This window comes from Sceloporus occidentalis, unplaced genomic scaffold (assembly GCF_023333645.1).
Source record: "Sceloporus occidentalis isolate IW3139 unplaced genomic scaffold, rSceOcc1.0.p SCAF_77, whole genome shotgun sequence".
NCBI lineage: Eukaryota > Metazoa > Chordata > Lepidosauria > Squamata > Phrynosomatidae > Sceloporus > Sceloporus occidentalis.
In genome coordinates this window covers 2,313,350-2,338,852 of record NW_028317057.1, presented here as the reverse complement: position 1 = coordinate 2,338,852, position 25,503 = coordinate 2,313,350, and the positions used below count along the sequence as shown (strand labels likewise).

At 39.1% G+C, this 25,503-nt stretch overlaps 1 pseudogene; it reads left to right on the top strand.

Annotated features, from left to right (window-relative positions):
• The first annotated feature begins 1,142 nt into the window (after positions 1 to 1,142).
• Positions 1,143 to 24,003, top strand: LOC149285560 (uncharacterized; annotated as a pseudogene).
• The last annotated feature ends 1,500 nt before the right edge of the window (positions 24,004 to 25,503 follow it).

Here is a 25,503-nt window from a genome sequence, read left to right as displayed (position 1 = left end):
AGATCGTCCTATTCTTCCACAGTATTATATCTTTATTTTTAGTGACATTAATGCAGGAAAAGTTTAACTAGAAAGTGGAAGAACTACCTAAGCCCCACTAAGTGGCCTAAGAAATTAATATTGCAGCTCTGAAGCACATTTGAATCACTGCGTAGCAGGTCAGGTTCAGCACATAACAAAATATTTGGCCAAAATATACCAGAACTGATGTATGATGCTATACGTTGCGTTGGTCCAAACGGGGCAGATACCCGTTTCATGACTGAGAAGAAAAAAACCCAGCTAACTATATGTAATACATAACCGACCCAATCTCATGTAAGCACCAGTGTGACCCAAACAAGATCTACATGATCTGCGTTTCTAATGAAGAGTTTGGGATTTATTGAATGTCTCATGAAGTTTATGCTTGTTTGCACTTTTCATGCATTTTATTTCCATGTAAATCCATGGAAAAACAATCCCTGAAATGGACACATATAACATATTTCTCAATGTACTTGTACAGTTAATAAGCTGCAATGGCAGAGTTTGTTCTACTTTGGAGATTCCCTCTTGTGTACCGTTTCTATAGAATTTGAGTCAAAGCTCAGTGTAGGTTAATCCATTGTGCATTCCATTGTATGCGTTCTTGAGATGATGATCCATAATGGATGTTTACTTCAAGTAGGTGCGCTTAATCTTTTAGTCATTGTCTAAACAAATAAGTTTACTATGTAACAAATACGTTACCGCTTGTGTATGAAAAAGGCATGTGCTAGACTTAATTTATGTCTTGCTGGCTACAGTTTCCAAAGATTACCTATGTAAAGTAGACATGTCACCGACATATGATGTGCAGCTTTGTATACGTATCATGTGTCTATACATGTGTGTAGCCCACACTTCTAGTGAACGTAAATAGGGACATATAAGTGTGATTTATTGGTCCTCTTGCAGCTGGCTGTCTCTCCCGAAGTTATACTTTCTTTATTATGGCCTTTATAATTGTCATAAGTCAATTTAGACTGCATTTGTCATATTCTCTTATTTACTCTGCATTATTTTTATGAAAGCAAGACTGGAGAGCACCTTTTGGCTCTGGGTGCAAGTGGTCCCCTTCCTCCCAACTCTAGGGCCGCCATGTAGGGGCCACTTCACTAATGGCCATTACATTTGTCTCCCTGGCCCCCAGCCATTCTTGCAGCAAAGCCATTAGAGCCTCGGTATCAAGGAGAGAGAATTCCATGGTGTTTGGCAGGGGTCTCCAACAGGTAGATCACAAGATACAGGTAGAGTCGCTTGGAGAACACTGTTATCACTCTGCCAGAGAGACCGGAGCTCTCAATATCTGGATGAAATATTAAATCTCTAATGCAATTTATCCTAACAACAAGTACGTAAACATGACATTGTTTTTACTTTGTTTTTTTTCTAAAAATGTATTTATCAGATTTATTTCCAACAGAATCACTTGTATCAACGCCTTGCAAAGAGAGTCCATGGTGAGAAAGACATGGGCGATGGAAACCAATATGTGCTGGAGCATGCCGAGTCCTTCTTACTAAAGGTAACTGCTTCAGAGTTATTAACTCAAAACTTGTTTTTACATAAATACATTTTGACTATAGAAAGATGCCTTTGGGCTTAGAGATTACAGAAACAGACTGGAAATTGATTTTACTTGGTCATCGGAGTGTGGGAGACAAATGCCTCCCAGAAGAAGTGGTAGAGACTAATACAATGAGCATAACGCTATTCTGAAACAGGACCAAGGACTGATTAAGGAAAAATGGGTAGACTGGATGGGCAGAATGGTATCTGCTGTGTAATTCTATGCATTTATGTCCACTACCATCAAGTGAAACCTCCTTACAGTACATCTAAGCCACTTACCCTCCTGCACTATTAAATTCTTTTATGTATTTAAATGTTTTTATAATATCCTTTCTCTTCTCTCCGCCAAGCTAAACATTTTGAGATCATTTAGTCTTTCCTGATTTGTATCCAGTGAACTGTTCACTATTTTGTTATCCTTCTCTGAATTCCCCCTAGAATGTCTATATGCTTCTGGAGACGGGGGTCTTTAAATAGACAGAACTGTACACAATACTCTTGGTGATGTCTGACCAGAGATCTCTAAAGTAGCAGAACCACCTCCCGCTTTCTTCTAATTCCACTAATGCCTCTCGTTGTACAACCCATCACCCTGCTTGCTTCTTCCAATGCTTTCTTGCATTGCTTGCTTATAGTTTGCTCAAAGTTGATGATTTGGCAAAGTACTTTAAATCTTGGACAGTGACATTTTAGTATATTATTTTTAAAAGGAGAACTTGTTTGTAATAGGGCTTTAAGGTGAATGACCAGTTTGCAGATACTATTTGATATCCTATGAGTGATTTACACCACCGGTAAATGAAGTATGACATACTTTTATTTAGTCTAGACAGAAGCCATCGGAACAAGGAGTGGGTGAGAGTTCTGAACCAGCCTTGGATGAAGCTTATGTCCTCAGTAAGGGCCATCCAGAATCTCTTAAACGATCCTGTGTGGATCCATGGAAAATTAGAAGATATAACAACAATTCAGAAAGTATATCTGACAGCATTCATATAGGGGCTGAAGAATGCCTCATAACTAATAGCACAGAAAAGGAAACTATAAGTGATGCAGTTCACTACAGATCTGATTATGGTGATATGGAAAAAGCCCCTTCTGACAAATATTGGAACCATGCAGAACAAGAAGGTGATGAGATACCGCAATTATCTGAGGCTGAAGGCAAAATCATAAGAGGGCACATTAGCACATCATATGCAGCCCCAAAGAAAGTTTTTATGACTTATATTTGCGGAGGCTACCAAGGTAAGATGTTTTTATCCAAACATAATTTTATCCAAAGATAATTTTATCCAAAGATACACTAACATTAAAAATTATGCATAACATATGTATGTCATTGACATGATATAATAATGTTAATTATACGGGGAGATTGGTGTAACAATGCAATGAACCCAGTGCATGTATACATTATGGTTCATCTTGCTAAGCAGTAACACGGAACTACATTTATATTAAAAAATACTGATTCCGGTGGTAGACTTGAAAAGTGCTCTTGCCACTATAGGGGTGATAGGGCGGATAGGGCTACTCCATTGGCTGCTAAGGTAACAAGAACATTTTTAAAACTTTGTCCCAGAATCACATTTTGTACATTACCCCACCCAGGTCTTTATTGGGAACAGCTTTCAGTGCTTAATGCCCTAAATCCCGCAGTAACAATAAGGCTAGGTTTCCACTTTTTTTGCTAAAAACGCCCATAAAAACGCCAATAGCGCCACCTGGCGTTTTTTTAGTGAAAAAACGTTGCAGCCAGATGTTAGCTGTTCTTCAATAGGAAATCGCAGAATGCCATATCCACTTGGCGTTTTTTTGTTTGGCGTTTTTTCAGTCCTCTTTGGCGTTTTTCGGCTTTTTGGGGCTCTGTGGCAGTTTTTCAAAATCGCAGCATGTTGACACTCTGGCGTTTTTTGCAAGAAAATCTTGGCGTTTTTCTCCAATAGGAGTCTATGGGAGAGAAAAAACGCCATGAAAAAGCCATGTGGGTTTATTGCCTTGGCGTTTTTTATGGCGTTTTTTCCACAGTTACAATGCAGAGGATGGACCCAGTATCTGTGTGTCCTACGAGAAATAGGCTGGAAACAAACAGTTTCACACAAAACAAAGTTCATATTGAATTCTACACCATTTGGAACAAACATGCCATTACAAACAAACATACGCGACACATCAACTGGATCCTGCCTGCCAAAAGCAACAGCAAACAATTTGCACCATCATTTGGGGCCAATCTTCCTAGAGGAGCAGACATTCGGAATAAAGCATGCCTTACAAACCACAGAAAAGAGACAAAAGGGTCTGCCGGGGCGTTTAAGTAGAACTCTACCAAGTAAATGATATCAGGGGGCAGATACTTGCCATTTATCCTAATCCCTTTTAGCTGGGTGAAACTTCTAACTTGTAAAGGCTGGAAAAACTGCCTAAGGTCAAAAAAAGCAATTTCCACAGAAAGGCTAAAACGCCAGAAAAAAACTCCAGAAAAAACGCCAAAACGCAGGAAAATGCAGTGGCAGTTTTCTTGGCGTTTTTCATCAAGAAAAAAAACGCAGGACAAAAACCCAAGTGGAAACCTAGCCTAATATTAATCTGTATCGCTTTGCTTTGTTCATTTTCTCAGATTCATATCCGGAAAGAAATGCATTGTTTGAAAAAGCTTATCCAAGTTTATATACTTACTTCAAGGAAAGAGGCTTTGATTTCCGCATGTTTGATTTAAGATGGGGCCTAAAAGATGGTGTCAGCAACGATCACATTATGCCTTCACTTCATCTGGAGACACTTAAAAAGTGCCAAGAATCACAACAAACTTCATTTTTCGTAAGAATATTCTTTTTTTGCATTTATCACTGCTACTTTTTTTGCATTGTTTTTGTAATTTGTGAAGTGAAACAGTAAGAGAGCACTGCTTGGATGGGGGTGTATGTTAATGATTGTTTGGTTACTTAGTGTTTTTTAGGCCAGAAGTACGACCAGATCACTATTCCGGTTACTTTATCCAAGGAAACATTTGATGTCATTAGATCTATAATTGAAATCATGAAGAAAAGACTAGAAATGCAAAAGGAGGATGACCTCCATGCCTCAGTACTTAAAGGAGGTGAAAATCTTGGGCAATCCATAATTGACAATAACCAGTTTAATGAAAATGACTCCCACCAGAAAATACTGAAACATGATAATATAAGCGCAGACAACATGGAAACAAATCATATCGTCACCGGAATAGAAGAAAAAAACATGTTTGAGCCTACTTCAAAAACAACATCTCTTAAATATGACAAAGATTTAGGTGTTCTCACTCAATGGTATAGACTGGATGAAAACTGTGATCCGAGCATCTACAGACTCCAGCCCATCAGGTAAGGAGGTATTGTGCTAACTGGGGACATTTAAATAATCTTAGCTCTTTAACCAGCCACATGTTCCTTAACGGTACTGTCTGAAACCCTCTTGGGCATTATGGGATCCATGGAGCCTCTCATGGGATGTTAACCAAATGTCGGGCAGTTCTAGGACCTACTGGGAATATAATAAAGGGCATCATTGGGGATTATTTTATATCTTCCCATGATATTACTTTCTGGGCCGATCCCAACCCTAAAGTGTCTTGGACCTACACTGACTGACATAAACTATAAAGAGAAAACTAGACGCCTGTTCTGCATACATACAACTACTGCGTAATGTTATGCTGCCTTTAAGAAACCAGGTTTTGCAAAACTTTGTATGAGCACAGGTGGAAATTGCTTATCTATCTAGTATCTAGATGGAAAACCAACATTTGGTTATTTTTGTTGTCCCCTCTCACCATCCCCCAAATTCTTCATATACTGAAAGTTACAGTTGGATACTGTATTACCAGAAATAAAATGTGCATTGTATAGTCACTATACCAGAAGTTTTTTCCACCACTATGGGAAGTTGGCTAAATGCAGGTGAGTTTATTTTCCGGTAATATTGTGTGAATTTTACATCTTTGATTTCATTCTCTCTCATGCAGCACTTTCTATGGAGATATATTTAGCAGAGACCCATCACGCAGACAACAAGCTAAATGTAAATGGCTGAGCACATTACAGAAATTATTTGACATTTTCCAGGAGTATTATCCAATGGCCTTTTGCAAAGACAATGTCAGCACCCTTCTTAGAACAGGTACTTTCCTTTTTGTACATGTGTAGAATTTAAATGATGTTTTCTAGGGCAATTTCTGATATGCAGCTCTTACATTAACATCAGTATCAATAAATAAAACATTACGTGTATATATATATATATATATATATATATATATATATATATATATAATTACTATTAGATATAATTAGATATGATTGCTATGTCACTAAATAATCAGATTCATTGCCTGGTGACACAAATCTAAGAGTTTCAGGTTAATCAAACTACCCTAATGTATAAAACACTGTAGTAATCTTTATTAAATATTGGTTGTTTGCTAAAGACATATTTTTGGTTAGCTCTCAACAAATGTAACATGTTTATTATGATTATTTTTTTTTTTATTTGTAATTTAAGTTGTGGAACAGGAAATAGACCAAGCTTTCCAAGTCGACGGCCGTCCAGAAAACCATTTTCATTGCTTTAAAAGAGTCGTCACTGACATGAAGTATAACCTTTCAAACAAGAGTGCTTCGGAATATGTGGACATCCTGCCCACCAAGGCCGAAATCAACTGCGTTCTGTACGATGCACAGCAGCGTGTGATCAATGAAGTTCATCAAAGGGTAGGTGTCTGCTAATTTGTGTTATGTTATAAGAAGACCCATTCCCATAGTGAAACAGTACATGCTTACAGTGAAGGTGGTACATTAATTGTTCAGGTAATTTTATAGAGACATACATGCTCCTAGATTGCTTTGTCGCGGGGTTCCTCTTTTTAATCCCTTAATGACAAAGCCCGTACATGTACGGGCTCAAAATGCATGGTTTTCAATGAGTTTAGGGACCCCCCGTTGTCCTTAAGGGGTTAAACGACGTATTGATTTTCTTTTCTGTCTCTGGGATTACTAGTATATTCACTAGTGATGAACTGGCTTTTTGGAGAGCAGATTGGCTTCTCAGCAACACAAGTAAAAGGAAGACCCACGCTGAGGACCACGATAGGGCCAAAACGCACAGTAGAAAAGCAGGAGTTATAAAGAGCTAATTTATGAAACAGAAACATGGTGTCCCAACAGCAAATAATATCGCATTTTGAATAGCGCTACATGTTTCACCCAGTAGGCTTCTTCAGGCGCCATCTGCTCACCTAAAAGTGAGTTCATCACTAGGGAGTGGGGAGCGCAGACTGTTTGTAAGACGGTGTCACACTATAGTATTTTTATTGCTTTATGGCTTTTGTGACATACATTTTACACGCCGGTGGGTAGTGTGTGGAGACCTCAGCCGTATATCACTGCAGTATATCTTTGTATTGCTTTTTCTTTTAAAATAATGTAAAACAAAAGTTGATGATTTCCAGTAATTTCTAGCACAGACAAAAAAACTGCTGCCAGCGGGTTCAGTTTGGGTTGCTAAAGTATGCCTGTATTAACATCTAAACAAATATTGCTTCTACTGATATTTCTATGGCAATAGAAACATAACAAGCAACATGACATGTACAAGTACTGTATTCGTGCCGTGCATTGCAGACACATACATAAATGACAACGCAGCACGTTGGGGGTCCCTGCACCGTCACAATCATGCTTTTACATGTGCAGAAACATTTCTAATAATAGATTCAATCATTAAATAAATCAAAATGACTGCTGTCTGTCTTGGTCTCTTCTTGCTAACTCACAATATTTATTTATTTTATTTTTTAGCTCCGTCACACCAATATCTACGAGTCCAGCATCAGCTGGGGACGGGACGGAATAAATCCAGCTAGCAATAGATCGCATGCCTACTACCTGGATCGTCTGAGCCGGGATTTCCAAAGAAAAGTTACTGCACATTTTAATCGGTTAGTTCATAGGTCAGATTTACTTGGTGCTCAAGAAATACAATATGGTATTGGGAAGGTAGCATAGGACACAGATGAATAAGAAGTGTAAGAATATTTCTTTATGGAGGTGGCTTTGCTCAGGTGGTGGTGCTACCTCCATAGGTGAATAGTAGATGGGGAGTCGGCCATAGCTGCTGGTAGTAGTAGACGGTAAGTGAGTGGGGAGTGGGGGTGAACAAACTACTATTTGCTGCCTGAAGATTGAAGAAACTGACCTGGAGTGTGTGGGAAGCAGGGCTTCATCCGGAGACTCTGGGTCATACCTGCAAAGTTCCCAGACAAGGGCATGGTACTTCACGCTTTGCATGGGGCTTCTTTAAAGCTTGACATTGTAAATCAAAAAAGTGCCATTATATTGTGTTTACATTTTATCACAGCTATAAAGATATTTGTAAAATAAAATTTTAACCCACCCGCAGTGGAACTTGGGCACATTGGGCACTCTTCTCTTTTAAAAAAAATAAAAATCTGCAGTAGTTATAAAAGATATTTGAAAATGCTGTCAAATCCGAGTCTAGTTAGAAAGGGTTAATTCGGTTATTTGCTGGGATCTACCTTCTATTACGTGCAATTACTTTACTGTAGATGTCTAAGCCTGCTATATAAGTTGTAGAAATAGTTAAGAACATGTAGACATGTAGACAGTTTATCAATCTCTAAATGAAATTGCTTAAAGGGTTGATTAAAGGAAACGTACTGCATTTTTTTTCTATATAACGATCCTCTTGGTTCCTTTGTTTTCCTTAGAATGGTTAATTTGCAGGCAATCACAGAAAAGACACTGAATCGGAAACAAGTTTTCAGAAACCAAAGAAATGAGGAGATTTTGGAGCACGCAAAACACTGCCGCACTGTGTGAGTTCAGCCAATATGTGTCTTAAATTATCAGAAAGGAAACATAAGATTAAGAGCTTGATCTGAGATTTTATTTTTAATGCTGTAGTTATGTCTTGTTCCAGTATAAACTGCTTCATGGGACGGGAAACTTTCCTTAAAGAGATTGAAGACTGCATTAAATCCACTGATGGACATCTGACTGTGGTGCACGGGAAGCAAGGCAGCGGCAAAAGCTCCATCATTGCTAAGATGGCTACCTTGGCAAAAGAGTACATTACAGGGTATGCTACTATAACCCAAAAAATATATGCATGCAAATATACGCACATACTTTCTGCGGGGTCCACTGTGTACTTACTGATTCTGACAGGCGGATTAAAGGGCATCTGCTGCTAAAACATGCAGTATACCTACCGTATATACTGTAGTAGCGTACCACTAATGTGGCCACTGGGCCAATGGTTTATGAATACATGCTGGTTTATTGTATTATCTCTCAGTGGATAGCATTCTTCAACAGAACAGAAGCGACTGTTGGATTGTGATTGTATCAGTGTAGTGTTTGTATAAACTGTGTTACCAGTAGTGGGCCCTGAATTGTGAGAGGTGTCCCCTAGGTGTAGTGATCAGAGCGGCGGTTGCTCAGGGCCACCTCTGGTTTTCCCTTAACTGTGTTGGTGTCTTGAATAACATGTGATCAGCAAACTTTCTAACTTGTTTTACCATAATAGGGATGTAAGGATTGTTACTCGCTTTATCGGCAGCACTGGGGAGAGTCGAAACCTACGCTTGTTACTACAAAGCCTTTGTGGTCAGATTGCATACATATATAACCTCTCAGCACACTTCTCTGAGGTAACTGAATTCATTTACTTCTAATAAGACTGAGTGCCTTTGGAATGAAGGGAGAATGGAGGTGGACATGAAGCTTGTAAAGACCCTGCATACACACTTTGGAAATTGTCAGATATGATCCCCAGAGACGCCTCTTGCTGCACAGTCAGGAGACTAGTTAACAATGGGTGGAGGTAGAATTTGGTGAGGAATAGGTGGAACGGTACTCCCCACCTAATTCCACACTCCATGACCACCAGGAGATTAAAGGCTGCCACCTGGAGCCTCTGCCACAAACACAGTTCCCAGGCATGGCCAATGTACTATGAAAATAGATCTAAATAAAATATATGTTGTTCAAAAGAGGGCAGAATGAAAAGGAAGACACCAGTAAAATTACATGTCAGTGCAAGGAGCGTAGAATGCCTCATGTCCCCCATTAAATCAGCAAACCTATGGATCCAAGGGGAATAGTCCATAGGAATGTGAGCAACAGATCATGAGATAGCATGTTTCCTCTCTGATGCCATTTAGATTTATGTAGGGCTACAAAAATGAATGCACTGTAATTTACCCCTATGATTTTGTTTCAAGGACCTGAAAGGACTTATAAATGAGTTTTCATCATTGTTGGAAATGGCCGATGAGAGCAGGCCTCTGATGGTAGCTTTGGACGGCATAGATGAGCTCTCAGAGCATGAAGCTGGACTCTCCTGGATCCCGACAAAGCTCTCACCACACATCTATTTCATAGTATCTGCTTCCACAGAGTCTGAAGTCTTCACTCTGTTACAGGTACTATCATCACATCATGGTTTTTTGTCCAGTGTGAGTTTTTCCCCCTTTTCACTGGATGTTTTGTTTAAAATATTAACAAGCAAAAAAGCTCTGAGCTTTGTCTTCCTGTATGTGTGTGTATATATATATATATATATATATATATACTGTATCTAAATTCATAGAAGTGTTACAGTATTGGTTATTTTCTTTCCCCGATACTAAAATATTATTATTTTTGCATTATTAACACATTATGCTTTATGAATTGATTGTGCTTCCCAAATGAACAGCCAATTTACCTCCAAGAGGGTAAAGTCCAATATTTCATAAAAATGTTTTCCAGTTTAATGGAAATGTATTTTTGCCCTAAATGACTTTTTAATGAAGAACGACAATTATGTTTATTGTGTCTTTGTAGAAACATTCACTAAATCACAGATTTGCTCAGATACCATGCCTCAGCTTCTCAGAGATAAATACGATGATTGAGTCATGGTTGAGAAGAGATCGTCGTAGACTGACCAGCCACCAAATGAAAGTATTGTTGGATGTCTGCGTTGACTGTCCACTCCCACTCTTTGTGCTAGGTTCATACTGGGAGTCATCTCTATGGACCTCATATACCCCTGACAAAGACACTTATCTGCATCCTAATCTTATGAAGATGTACTCTGGGATATTAGCAAGACTTGAAAGGAACCACGGAGAACAGTTTGTGAAAAAAATGGCATCTTACATGTCCTTTTCAAGGAATGGTATCACTGTTGAAGAGCTTTTAGACCTGTTGTCATTAGACCAAGTGGTCATGAAAGAAATAAATCAGTACCAAGGTGTTAACCTGTCAGTATTCCCAGAGGTGCTGTTGCTAAAGCTGCAAAATGACTTTGGAATCCATTTGGTGGAACAGAGGACAGACAATACTTATGTCATAAACTTTGCCCATGCATACTTCAGAACTGTTTGTATAAATAGATATGTAAAGTCAAGGGAATATCAGCTTTCCATCCACTCTAACTTTGCCAATTACTACCTAGAAAGTAAGAGCCGCCATAGACACAGTGCTAATGACCAAGTGGCTCCTTTAATGCCTCTGTCATGGATGGGGAAGACAGAGAGTAGGACTGGCCATGTGTTTAATGTTCGGAAAATCTTAGGAATAAGTTACCATCTGATCCAATCTAACCAGATCTCACGTCTCATAACAGAATGCTTATTTAATTATGAGTACCTCTTATACAAGTCATGGGCCACGTCAGTGGTCAACATACAAGAAGATGTCAAGGCTTCCATCAGCCCTGAACGGTAATGTAGCACAATTATTGCTGCAATGCATGTCCCGTATTTGAGGTTGCTAGAACTTGTGATAATTACACATTGCAAAATGTAGTTTTAAATTGTGTAAATGTGGATGTGTGCTCTGCGCCCTTAATCCCAATAGCTGCAACCCCCGTCTGGTGTCTCAACCAGTCAAGAACTTAATATATAACAGAAAATGAATGGGCTGTTTGCTCAATACATTTAAATTGTGTGCCCTCTTTATTTGGAAGCATGTAGCAGAAGCAATTGCAGTTTTGTGACTAATCATGTGAAATGCTGTATTTGGATGAGCTTCTGGAAGCTTTTTTTTTTTTTTTATCAAACTGGAAAATATGATTAGGGTTCTAACTGTTGTTGATTACATGTCAGTATAGAGGATGAGGCTCAACCAATTGGTTAATGCCAGAGGAGGCCTTCAGGGGACCAATAGACTCACTTGCACGGCCATTTAACTTCTGACGGCGCAACTTGGCCTGGGGAGACCATGGTCTCCCCGTTCCATGAGTTAAAGACCAGTGGTCTCTCCCAGCCAAGTTGTGGCACCAGGATTTTAAAAGTCTGTACGAGCGACTCTATTGGTCGCCAGCAGGGGGGCTCGTCTGCCAGCAACCAATGAAGTACAGGTGTACTTCATTGGCTTATGGCAGAGGAGGCCCCTGCAGGCAGCCAATAGAGTTGCTTGTGCGGACATTTAAAATCCTGGCGCCAAAGTTGCTGCGTAGTGCGTACCGCGTTGACCCCATATTAACCCCTTCTACAAAAACGGCAAAAAACGAACGTTCGCCCGAACCGAACACAGGAACGGGCGAATATTCGTGGAATATGAAGATTTTTTCCCCCACAAAGAAGGACACGAACAGTTGGCCGGAGCCCAAGTCTAGCTTCCACCACCCCTACAGTTACATCATAGGTCTCAGGAAGAGCAAAGAGCAAAAGACCTTTTTTAGCTCCATCCATAGTAACTTCTATGATGGTATACATGGCATACAATGTTGGGAACATGTTTGCCCAGGTCAGCAAACAGGTATTTTTGACAATTTAATGCCCAGTCACTATGAGTTCATTTGCTTTGCATTGAGGGAAATATAAGCAACGTGTATAATATTGTTTTTTTCCCCTCATGACTTACCTACATGTTTGATGTAACTGTCTCTTAGTCATTAACTAAGGGTTAACAGGGAAATGGTTAATAACACAGCAGTACCTCTACAAAGTAACTTTTTAAAATGTTTACATAAAGTCTTGTTTAAAAATGTCTAAATGATCATTTCTTCATTTTGTGCGTGTTTCATAGCTGATAAAGGTTTATTGGATGTATATACCACTTTTGCTTCTGGTGGAATAAGTTACAATGTTTCTGTTTAACAGGCTAATGCTTGATTTAAACCTGCTATCTGAGGTTCTTCAGCTGTCCAGAGGTGTCTTACTCAGGGATCCTTGTCAGCTGGCTTCTCAGCTTGTGGGACGTCTACACCAGATTGAATCCTTAGACAAACCTGTGGCCCCAGGTAGGAAACACAAATACGCGCAACATGATTTTGAACTGAAGGAAGGTCCAACATTGTACAGGAGCACATCTAAGACAGCAAACCCTATCTACAGTACAGTAGCTGGACCTCTCATTTAGTACATAAAGGATATGTGAAAGAAATGTATATGAGACCCATCTGACACATGAATAGTGTCCCAGTCATGTACTCCTAGCTATGATGTCCCTATGTTAGAATAAGAACAGTAGCTCAGTTTGGTTTATGCATTTGTACTTGATAGATGTTCCAAAACACACAAGGTTGTATGGCCGGGCTACACTTTTAATCTCTTTATTTTAATATAGCAGATTGTTGATCCCACGAAGTTCTAGCTTCCCCTCTTATATCTGCACCAATTAAACTATGTTATTTTTCATATTTTATGTCTATTTCTTGCGTTTAGGTGATCCAAGGAAATACCCTTTGCTACCGTCCTTACTGTCTCAATGTACACAATCCTCTGTACCGGTATTTGTGCCCTCATTCACCTGCCTTTTACCTCCTGGCGGCCTTCTTTGTGAGACTTTAGCAGGTAATGCATGAAGGGGACATCCTCACACTATATCGAACTGATTTACAGCAATACTAATACCATATAAATGATTTGTGATGCCTTAAAGAGAGACACAACTTACACAAACCAATATCTAACAAAACAGCATTAAGTATATTTTTTTGTAAGACAGTGAGTTAAGGGCAGTTCTTTCCTTGGTAGCTGAGTTTACTGTGAGCTTCCCAGGCATGACCCAGAGTCTGTTTCTTCAATCTCCAGCAGAGGAGAGAGCAGTGTTTGCCCACCCTGGTCCCACCAACTCCCCACCCACTAGAGTCCAACTGGGACTAATCTTGCCCATGTGTTTCTAGCCCCAGGTCCAAACAAAATCAGAAAATGAGGAGCCCCAGGTAGCCAACCCTATAAAGTTCCCCCGTATGATGATCACTCTATGAGGCTAGCCTGCAAAACTCGGCACTGGAACTTCTTTGGTCTTGAGTTTTGATTGACACAAGTGGCTTATTTTGGTTATTAACAGTGCGGTGGGCTTCACATTGCTGATTTATAACACAGTTATTTCACAGTTATAATAATATTTGTTTGTGACCTCTGAAATCACTTTAGTTATGTCAACGAATGCTATTGTTTACATATTTTATCATATTTTATCATATTTTTCTGTGATAAAATATCTCGCCCAACTTTGCCCTGCTAAAATTGTGTTGGTTAATATGGTACCTTGTAGACCAAGTGTGTGCAATTTCTTGAGGGACTTTTTACTACAAATCCTATTTTCTCTTGTTTAGGCCACACTGATAGTATTACAGCAGTAGCAGAAGCACAATATGGTCTACGGGCAGTGACGGCATCTAGAGATGGCACCTTGAAAGTATGGGACCTCACCACCGGGAAAGCTGCATTCAGCGTTCATGGAGTTGGAAGAAACATCGACTCAATTACGGTCTGCAATCAAAACAAATTTGCGGCGGTTACTGAGAACCATAGCTTCAAAATATGGGACCTTTCTCTGGGGAAAATGGTTTATAGTACCAATGACTTTTTGGATGCCCCTATTCTCACCTCTGCTATGGACGGTCAACTACTCTTAGCTTTTTTTGATGGGAGCCACTTGGTTAAGGTTTGTTTTTTTCACAACCATGTTTCCCTTAAGCTCTGTGGTTAGATTTTTACATTTGCTATAGGTATCGTTGGAATAGCTAATCCTCATATTATTAGATTTTTTGGCCACATAAAAACAATCAATGTGCTTGAGCCCCCAAAGTGTCTTATTTAAGGCGATTTTTAGTCGAATTTTTTCTTGTCAATCCTAGTGCTAATTGCCCTTAATAAATAGACCATTTTTACATTTTTGAATGATTTGTGGCTATGCTGCCCACTTCAGTAAACAATATTTTAAGTAACGAAGCCAATAATTCCAGTTTTAAGTATATCATTTTTGTAAAAATTCAGATTCAGTAAATCTGAATAAATGTTTAACATGCATCTGATTAATAATCTGCCTTGCATAGAACAGATCATGTAGACCAGTATATCTATTAGAATTCTACAAATCAGATGATTCTCCTGTTACTCATGCAGCAACCCTGGCTGCCGATGACGTGTTTGCTAACCATCTGTACGTTTTTGTCAATGTTTTAAGGTATTTGACCTGACAGACGCTTGCAGACTTATCTGCCAGGTTGACATACCTGCCGACGAGGCACCTGTTCACAAAAATCACTCTATACTGGTATCAAGAAATTCAGTGAAAGACTACATTCTATTTGCATACAGGTGAGAACATGCACTACACACATGACATCTGTATGAATATCTTGATATTAATATCCATGAAGCCCATTGTTTCGGATGGATGATCTTTATCATTAACATCATTTTTTTAAGCTTTCCATGTAACGTTAGGGGTCAGACAGAGCTATATATCAGGGTCAATGCTACTGCAGAAGAAGTGTCTGACTGATGAAACATTAGCCATATATATATTTATATATATATATATATATTTTAAAATGCCTGCCTTTTGGAAAATAAATGTTCTTTAGGGTTCTGTTCCAACTAAATCAATATTTGATTTATTTGCTTCTTTCACAGGAGCGGGAAGGAAGCCATGGTGCTCAGTGCCAGAAAAGGGGCTGTTGTTTCGAAACTAACTACCCAGGACCCAGTAGCCTCAATCCAAGGAGTGGCGGTAACAAAGGAATACTTTCTGGTTGTCTGCAGGTAAATAACAAACAATATGTCAGCAGAGGATTTCCTCTAAGCAGGGATAGGTTTACCGACACCACACAACTGCCTAACGTTCAAATGACTACATAAATTGTTTCCAACATATGGTGAACGGCATACACTAATATAAACACTCTTTGTGGCAGATACCCATCCATGAAGATGCATGATATTGTCCATATAGAACTCTTCAGCGTGCACACGTTCGCCTACATCCGCACAGTGAAAGGCTGCGGCACTGATTTCATCACAAAGTTTGCTGTGAACCGCCAAGGATCTCACGTCATAGCATTTTCCCAGATACCCAACACCAACACTACAGAAATATTGGTTTGGAATTTGGAAACTGAAGACCACAAGCACATGGTAACATTTTCATCAGTCCCCAAAGGAGGTGAGTGCTTTTCTGTAAAATAAACAACATCAGAGACAGGGACTGGTTTCCCCCCCTGAGCCAAGCAAGGGTTTCAGGAGAGCCAAACATTTCAACTCCTTGATAGTGCTACGCATTATAAAAGGGCCTACCTAAACGTGCTTCACCTGCACGGAGAGCCGGGTTGGCCCCGTATAAAGCCAACTATGACTCAATGTAGGCTTAATGCATATGCTTCACTCTGCAAACCAGATCTGTGAGCACAATCTCACACTCTGATGGATGGACCTTGCTGCCGTCACACATAGGAATCTTACTCAACGGCGTAAGAGATCATCACCCAATTGTGCCACAGGGTAATGGGATAATATACACCATATTCCTTAACCTGATCCCCTGGTGTTTTCTGGCAAAATAAATGTCTATAAAGCATGTTAGGTGGACCAAACGCCATATTACCCAGTAACCATCAAAAATCTATTTCTCCTTCAATAATGAAAGTAGCAACATTCTAAGTGTTTAGAAATGAAATGTAGCCCTTTTGTATCACATAATTATTTGAAATATATGCAAACTTACATATGTTTATGTAGCGCTATGTTTTCATTTCTGTGTAAACCAGCATCCCACATATTGCTTTACTATGCCTAAACATCCAAGCTCTCTGTTTTCTCTATAATGTTCTCTTTTGATTACTATACTGAAATATTTGGATACATGCAGAAGACATTCTGTATTTTTATTGGCCTCTACTTCCTATTCTAAATGGTGTCTATGTCCCCATTGTAGGAATATGTTTTGACCTCCGTTACTGTTTAGCTTTTTGTGATGGAGAGAGCTTCTTAAGGTCGTGGAACCTGGCTGGCCATATAAATGATCAGTCTCTCACTATAAACATCAAGCGAGCAAAGAAAGTTGATGGGATTCAAGAGGTTATTACAATGAAAAAGTTTCCAAGGTATGCTAGCAGTTATCCATCACTTTGCTGTCAGTCTGGTAATGTGTTCATACCTAGATTTATTCAAATGTGTTTAAATCTACATTGATGTTTCTAGAAAGTCGTGGAAGGAGTTTCCTCCTTTTCTCCTTAATCAGATTTTGAATTTACAGACAAATAAGGTAAAGCTCTTTACACGGTGCAAAGCCCCAAAACATATCTTATCCCATCCTTTGCTAGGCATTGAAGTAGGATATTTTTTATTAACATGCCTTGAACCAAAACTGAAGTTAGGGACATCAGCTCTCAAGTCACAGAACTCCTTGTGACCGCTCGGTTTGTGGGAGCTGAATTTAAATTTTACTTTGCTGTGTACTATAAGATATTTTCCAAGCCAATTCTGAATGTAAATGGAGTCCTTCCGTTTTCCAGAACATGATTTGATATCATGGCTGATTATTACATTACATACCAAGATGAATTATCACATAACAAACAAATGCTTTATATGGCCAAGCCATTTATCGTATCGTCTTTGGAAACTGTTTGTTCCCTCGTGTTGATGGGGACAGAAGCTTCATGGTTTCTCTCGCATTTGTTTGCAAGGTATGTGGTTTGCAGAAGCGTGAGGCCAGGAGTCATCACAGTATGGAACATCGTGAAGTCAAAGTGCAAAAGCAGCGCAGTCCGTGTGGAGCGTGGGCTGGTGGAAAACAACGATGTGGTGCTGGTCAGAGATATGATGCTGTATATCCTTACTGATAGAGGCATGGCCTCATTCACTGATACCCCAAGGCCTATATTCCAGGTAAGTTTTTATGGGGCTCAATGAACATCATGTGCTTTGGCAGTCTTAAAAATTAGCCTTTTTTAGTATACTTCAGCAATAATCATCTTCTCAACTATTTATTAGTTACGACATATCATTATGAAATGTGCCTACAAAATGTAGCGTTATGTGATAAACACACACTTTTTTCTTTTCGACAGACGCTTCTGACATACGACTTGCTGAAAAAGAAATATGTTCGCAGACAGACAGGCCTCTATGTGATACCGTGTCCTAAGCATGAATATAGGGTGCTAGAAGGTGGATTACTTTTGGGACTATCGGAGAACAGGTGGGTTCTTTTTAAGAATTGGGTAAAATTCTTATAGGAATAAACAAGAGAGGATTGTTTGGTCATTGCAATGTTAATGTATAACAATATGAAATGCATGCTTGACCAGTAAGTGCTCATATTTCTCTGTTGAATTTTTTTATTATAAAATTGAATTACATTGACATTTTACAGGGACCATTTTGTTATTTGGAACCTGGACACTGGCTTCATAAAAGATCGCTTAAGGCCACAGTTTAAGAACAAGCCTTCTGTATTGTTGGAGCACGATGCGATCAAGGAGAATCTTCACAAAGAAGCACTAATGCGAAGACAAAAAGGAAAAGATGCAGGTACCACCACGGACAACATTTGCTTCCACCAGGATTAGCACAGAGTTTGTGTGCCTTTAAATATTCCTTATGGGTGACAATAGCCATCACACCCTGGTAAATAAGTGTGCATACTTGTGGGTATAAGATGAAAGAAGAAGCACCCATGTTAAGGTACTAATGTATCTAAAATGTAATTTCATTGTATTTGCCTAAATATCATCATTATCTTGATACCAGTGCTTCTGACACCGTGGGAAAGACGTAACGAGACAAAAACTGCAAAGAGACGACGGAGGGAAAGGGAGGTGAAGCAGGAGGTAGAGAAGATGCAGCAGCTTCTGAATGAGAAAAGCAACGCTATTGACCAGTACCTGCTTAGTGACAATGAGAAGGTGATACAAGCTCTCTCCGAAGTCTGTCTTCAAACACATAAATAATTCTAAATATTACATACGCTATGTGACCAAAGGTACCTGACACCCGACCATCACACCTATATGAGCTTGTTGAACAACCTCCACTGTTCTGGGAAGGCTTTCCACAAGATTTTGCAGTGTGGATTTTGCGTCCGTTCATCCAGTAGAGTGTTTGTCAAGTTGGACGAGAATGTCTGGCTCCCAATTGATGTTTCAATTAATCTCAGGTGTTCAATGGTGTTAAGGTCAGGACTCTGTCTGGGCCACACTAGTTTCTCCACACCAAAGTCGTCAAATGGTGTCTTAATGGGCCTTGCTTTGTGCACCGGGGCACAGTTATGCTGGAACAGGAGAAGACCTTCACAATGCCGATACCACAAAGTGGGAAGCATAGCATTGTCCAAAATGTCTTTGTATGCTGTAGCATTAGCATTACCTTTCACTAGAACCAAGGGGCCTAAACCCTATAACACAGCGCCAGACTATTATCCACCTGATAGCTATGAGTGTGGCTGAAACACCTAAACTCAGTAATTAAGAGTGGTGTCCCAATACTTTTGGTCATATAGTGTATAATGTAATCTCTATCATGGCTTTGGAGCAAATATGGCCATGGATAAAAAGTAGCTTAGTGCAGACTCTTTTGCAATCAACAAGTGTCCCTAGTCCTGCTCCACCAACCCTCTCCCCAGTGGATTTTTGGGTGCTCCAAAATGAATTGCCTGCTGTGCTAAATAAAGGAGCTCTCCAGTACACACGGATATTCTGAAACATCAGCGTGAATACAGTATGCTCAGGTTCACTGTACCAAGGTCATGGTAAATGTGTCCCTTTGATGAGCCCTTATTTACCATTGAATCACACTAAAACCAACTGCAGTGAACCAACGCTGTCTCTTGCAGGTGATCGTGTGCTCGTACTATGCACACCACCTCTGTGTGTTCAGCTTGGAGACAATGACCCATCTGCATACTTTAGAAGACGGCAGGTCTATGCTGTTCCTACACAATGCCGCTCTCGCGTATGACGGAAGCTTCCTGATTCTCTCCAACTACTGCGATGCTGAAAAGATCAGTTATGTGACGCTGTGGGACCTTCAGAATGGCCTGGTAACTATTCTACCTTCTAGTGTTTAACACCTTGTAGGTGATGTTAAAATTGTTTACAAATCCAAAAACAAGAGTGCTGGCCTGTCTGAGCTCTGTGCGTTTGTACAAAAGCATGTTTTTGTGAATGTCTATGCAAAACTTCAACTTTTATGTTAGTGTACATAAACCCACAACTTTGTTTAAGATAAATTTATAGATTTTGGTTCAGTTGCTTGTTTTTAGCATTTTGCATTACTTTCTGGTGCAGCAACACAATTACACCTCTCTCCCACTTAGGCTAATATGTTGTACTAGAACTGGGATGTTAAACTTGAGGGCTGCAAACTGGCCAGAATTTTTGGATATCCCAGTTTGAACACAAACATAAATAATAATAATAATGATATATTAGGAAAGGACAAACTGGATCCTTGGCTTGTGTGTTCCCCTTGAGGCTTGGAGTTGAGCATTGATGTACTAAAAGACGTACTCAGATTAAAGGTTCAGCCAAGTCAAAAAGCAGTGCAGAGCTGCATTTTTATGTGACAAATACATTTTTTCTGTCCTTTTGAATAGATTTGAGTTTCATCATTATATGGGATGAGGATCCCAAAGATTTGCATTAAAGCTAATGAATCAAAATATAAAACAGAAAATTAGTCAAATGAGCCTTGGGATAGGGTACATGTACTGGTGTGTGCAGCGGAATTTGTTTACATTTGAAGCAGATAAAAAAATGTATTTGCAAAATCATAAAACCGCATCTTGCACAGAACCTTAGAAACAGACTGCTTCTTATAGTTTATTTATGAAGCGTGCAGACATATATTTGGTTAATAATCTTGTTCGCCATCAGGGACAGCATCCCTTATCTGTGTATTGCCTAGAAGTGGATCTGCTGCTTTTCCCAAAGATTACATCCCAGTTCAATATGTGAACATATGCCTTATGTGTATATTTCTATATATGTTTAACAGCTAATATTCATTTACTTTCAAATTAAATATATATATGACACTGAAAAATAAAAAGCACACGCTATAGGTAGCTTTAATAAATAAGTATTTAGTTATGGTAAAAGCCGTGATCGTTTTCTGTAAATTACCCTGTGTTTTCCCCATTACAGCTCCACTTAACATTATCATTTAACGTTGTAAACAGTCAAGTTAGTTGTAGTTCCCAAACCAATAGGGAGCTGCCCTATGACTGCCATTATGCTATATATTATTTGATTATTTAGTTAATGTTAACTTCACTCAAATGCTAAGTAAAAGGACCTATGTTAGAAAAATGCTTGCGTTATCGTAAATATTATTCCTGACAAGACATAAGAAAGCAGGGAATGTCTAGTCTATGATATATGGACGAGTTCCCGCCAACACGTCTACTCTAAGTTGTTCTATATATATATATATATGTGCAAAGGGTCAAGTCTAGGCCATTCTTAATTATGCAGCTTAAAGAGGTGTAACTTGCTTGAAAAGTAACCAATCATAATAATGCATGTTATTAGAAGTAGATAAGGGGTTATATAAACCATGTAATTCAAACATGTAATCAGACAACGCTTCGACTTTTGTGTGTTGTGTGCCTTGTCTCGATTATGCGCATGATCTAATTAAAGGAAACTCTTTCTGAGGAGAATTCGACCATTATTTCAACCAACAACCTACCCTTGGATCATGTTTATGTTCTGTGTACAATATAAAGCATCACCCTTTAGGCATTGCGCTTGTAGCACATTTACGCATAACCTCCACTGTTCTGCGTGTGACGAGATGCATTGACTGTTCCATTTCCAGGTGAAGAAACGACTAAAGAATGAGCCAAATGTTGCCTGTATGGCTCTCACCGATGATGCAAATAGGATTGTTTTTGGAGTTACCCTGGGAAACAAGTAAGCAATAGAGGATAAATTAAGCTGTAGCATATTATGGGGTCAGCTTTCCACAGGCTATGTCTATGACAGGGTGACAGGGTAAGTGAAGTAACTATGAGATTGCAGAATATTTACAAACACACGCACGCACGCACGCACACACACACACACACACACACATATATTTAATTCTATATTAGTTTGTCTCAAGCTTGGTCGCAACAATGCATAGTAAGTCAGAATACGATGGAATATTGAACAAAGAAAAATACAATTTTGGGGACTCTGTTGTTTCTTTTGGATAAGTGGTACCAAAGGTGTGAAATTGTCATATGAAGCTACTCATTAAAATATTAAGAAAGCAAAACAAAATAAATGTACAACACTATTTTGAGTGGGTTTCTTAGAGTAATTGTGTTTAGGGTCGTTATAATAGTTTTGAGGTTGTGTTTATGTACTCGTCTTTATTAATAAGATAATAACATACATTTATCTCCTGTTCATCCACAGACTAAAGGTCTGGGACCCTTTTAGACATAAACACAAAATAATCTCAGGGTATGAGAGCTTGCATATCACCGTTGACAGCAAACTGCATGTCATAGAAGGGGGATCAAAGGCAATCTTACTATCAGGTGAGTAGATCTCTCTTGGCCAAATGGATTATGAATGTTAATTGAACAGTAAAGCCTACTAAAAATATATTGATAGGTACTAAAGGTGTACATATTGTTTAACGCATAAGATAAGTCAAGCACTAAAATGTTAACCCTTCCAACAGGGGGTGGTGGAGGGCATGTACCTGAATAGTAGAAAAATATGGAATATGGATGTGAAAGGGGTAGCAAGTGGTATAACTTAGGAGAAGGAGCGTGTGGGACTTGCCGAGCAAGCAGACTGCATCCTGCAGAACAGAACAATGCGATGGAAGCCATACAGTGAGATCTCAAAGTATAGCCAAATTATGGCACAGGTGTTCATGGCAGCCTGGTGGAGAAAATGATGAGCTTAGTAAATTATAAGCTATTCCAAGGAAATGCCCAGCAAGATCAGTCTCTTCATAGTGTACCTACAGTATTATTGTAGTGTCTGGTAGACATTATTAACGGAATTGATTGCAGTCACACGCTTAGCAGAAGTGATAAAGGTTAATCCTCTGAGGGAATGTATACATGCTTGGGATAGACATATGGCTACCCTACAAAGACAAAGACCAAGTAAGGCTTAAAGTTTTACAGCAGAAGAACATGAGCAGACCAGATGGGCAAAATAATTCTTGTTTTCTGTTATAAAACATACTGTCCTAAAACAGAAAAAAGTATTATTACACATGATATTATACAGTATGTTTTGTGTCTGCAGTTTTTTGCATAATGTCATAAAATGGCTATATCATTACTTGATATCAGAGGAGACGTTGCAGCTTCGTTTTGGTTCCCTTCATCTATATGCAAGCGGAGTGTAGTTTTTACCTCACTGATAGATCAAACTATTAGATAACACTGAGTTTGGCATCACAGAATATGACACAATAATAATATGTTATGTTCCATGCGTATATGTAAAAGTATATTATAGAAGACAGAAACATAGAATTTAACAGCAAATAAGAACCATCTGGCTCATCTATTCCGTACATTATTTTTCCTGCTGTAAGAACCTCAAATCATATTTGACTCTTGTTCTTCTCTTATATTGAGGATGACTTTATGTCAAGCCCATGCGTGTTTCGTTCCCACACTGTATTAACCGCTACCACCTCCGTTGCATGGCTCTTCTGCTACTTAGCACCGAGAGTTTTGAGAACGCTGTAGAACGGACAATGACAAAGGTCTCCATTCACACTGCAACATTTGGTATGAGGGCAGCTTTGTTATCTCCTTTTACAGATATCCCCAGGGATTAATATCACCTTTTTGTTCTTTTTTTTTTTTTTTTTTTTTATTTTTTTTTTTTTTTACAGATGATGTGAGCTTGTGGGATTTAGATAAAGGAACACTTGTGTCTGTCTTTACCCCGGACAGCAGAATCTGCAGCCTGTCTTTAGCAACAGACAGGCGCACCATCCTTGTTGGCATGAGTGATACACCATCACTTGTCACTCTTAAGATAGCGTCCCAAGATAAAGAAAACACATATTCCACAGGAGCGGATTTATTTGGGGAAGAATCTACAAGCAGCGAAGATGAACCAGACGATAAGGACCAATCCCAAAGTATTTAAATAGAGCATGAGACTCTAGGGTATATGGTAGATGATGGTCAGCACCTGTGTCTGTTGCTATCAACATAATTTGCTCTGTGCATCTAGACAACAAGCCCCATGACACATGGTTTAGATATCATACCGATGCCCATCCAGAAAAGGAGCTGAGCTGCTGTCATATGGTTGGGAACCATTGTATTTCTCTGGTTAAGATTCTTCAGTGCTGCAATCCACCTCTGTCTTTGACATTAATAATAATTATTAGATACTCCTTCCCACATTCAGAGACCCAAAGAAATCAACGGCAGGCTTAACTTGACTTGTATTTAAAATCCATGGCGTCGCTAAGGGGTCACGGACTGCACCGGGTGACACCCGAGGCTGCCATCCTCTGGCTCTCTCATGGAGCCTGCTTCCAGGACATGGCAATGCAACCTCCTGGGGTGAGAGATGGCAATGCAACCAATCAATACAACGTGATGACGTCCGCAGAAGGAGGTCCATGGTGGTGACATTGAACCTATTGAAGCCAGTTTAAAATATCAGCGTTTTTGGCCTTTTTCCTTCCTTATACAATATTTCAATCCTTACTTATTCTTCGTCTTTAGGATGACCTCATGTAGATCTCACACACGCCTAAATTCCATCACTCTAATAGCTACTGAAATAACTGAGGATGTTTCATTGATACACTTCAGCTATTCTTCATAATGGTTATTCCATCTGAACCTTGGGGAGCCTCTGCCCGCCTCCGCTAAGATGTTTACGGGTGGCATATCAATTATAAGGTTTACCTGCTACAAGCATATATTTTATGCAGTCTCGGCCTGGTACAGGAACGGATGTGACATTGCCTTATTTCATGTACGGTAAAATTAATTTTCTATATTTATATAAAAAGAAAATACAATCTCGACTGAAGTGCAGATCAGCATCTCATAGCTATATTACAAAAAATGAAATAGTTTATGGTATTTTTGCTGGTTTCACCATTTAGCTACTGTTTTAACATTAGAATTTTAATTAAGTATGCCTGAAAAAATAATGAGATTAATGCATTTAAACCATCTCTTAAAGGTGAACTAGTATGCGAGAAAAACTGCTGAAAAGTAGATGTAGATACAATAAACAATTTATGTCTTTGTTACTTTGTTTCTCTAGTGTGTATAAAAATACATATTTGCATTTAAACATGGAGTGTGGTTTTGGCAATGTCTCCTTGATAAATGGTAAGTTGTTTTTTTTAAGTAATGGTGTTCCATAAACAGGTATGGAACTCACTTCACTATTCATTAGGAAAGGCCAAAACAGGCATGTTTCTCCAGAGCTGAGCTGGACCTATATAATGTGTAATGTATAATTTACTGATTTAACTATGCATTATACGGGGACAGCCAAGCTCTTCCTGCAGCAGAAGCTCATCAGGGATGGTCCTTTATACTGCAAAGTGAAGACCACAACCTCACCCTTCTAGGCCAAAGAGGGTTGCAGGTTTATCTCAACGACTTCATTTTATAT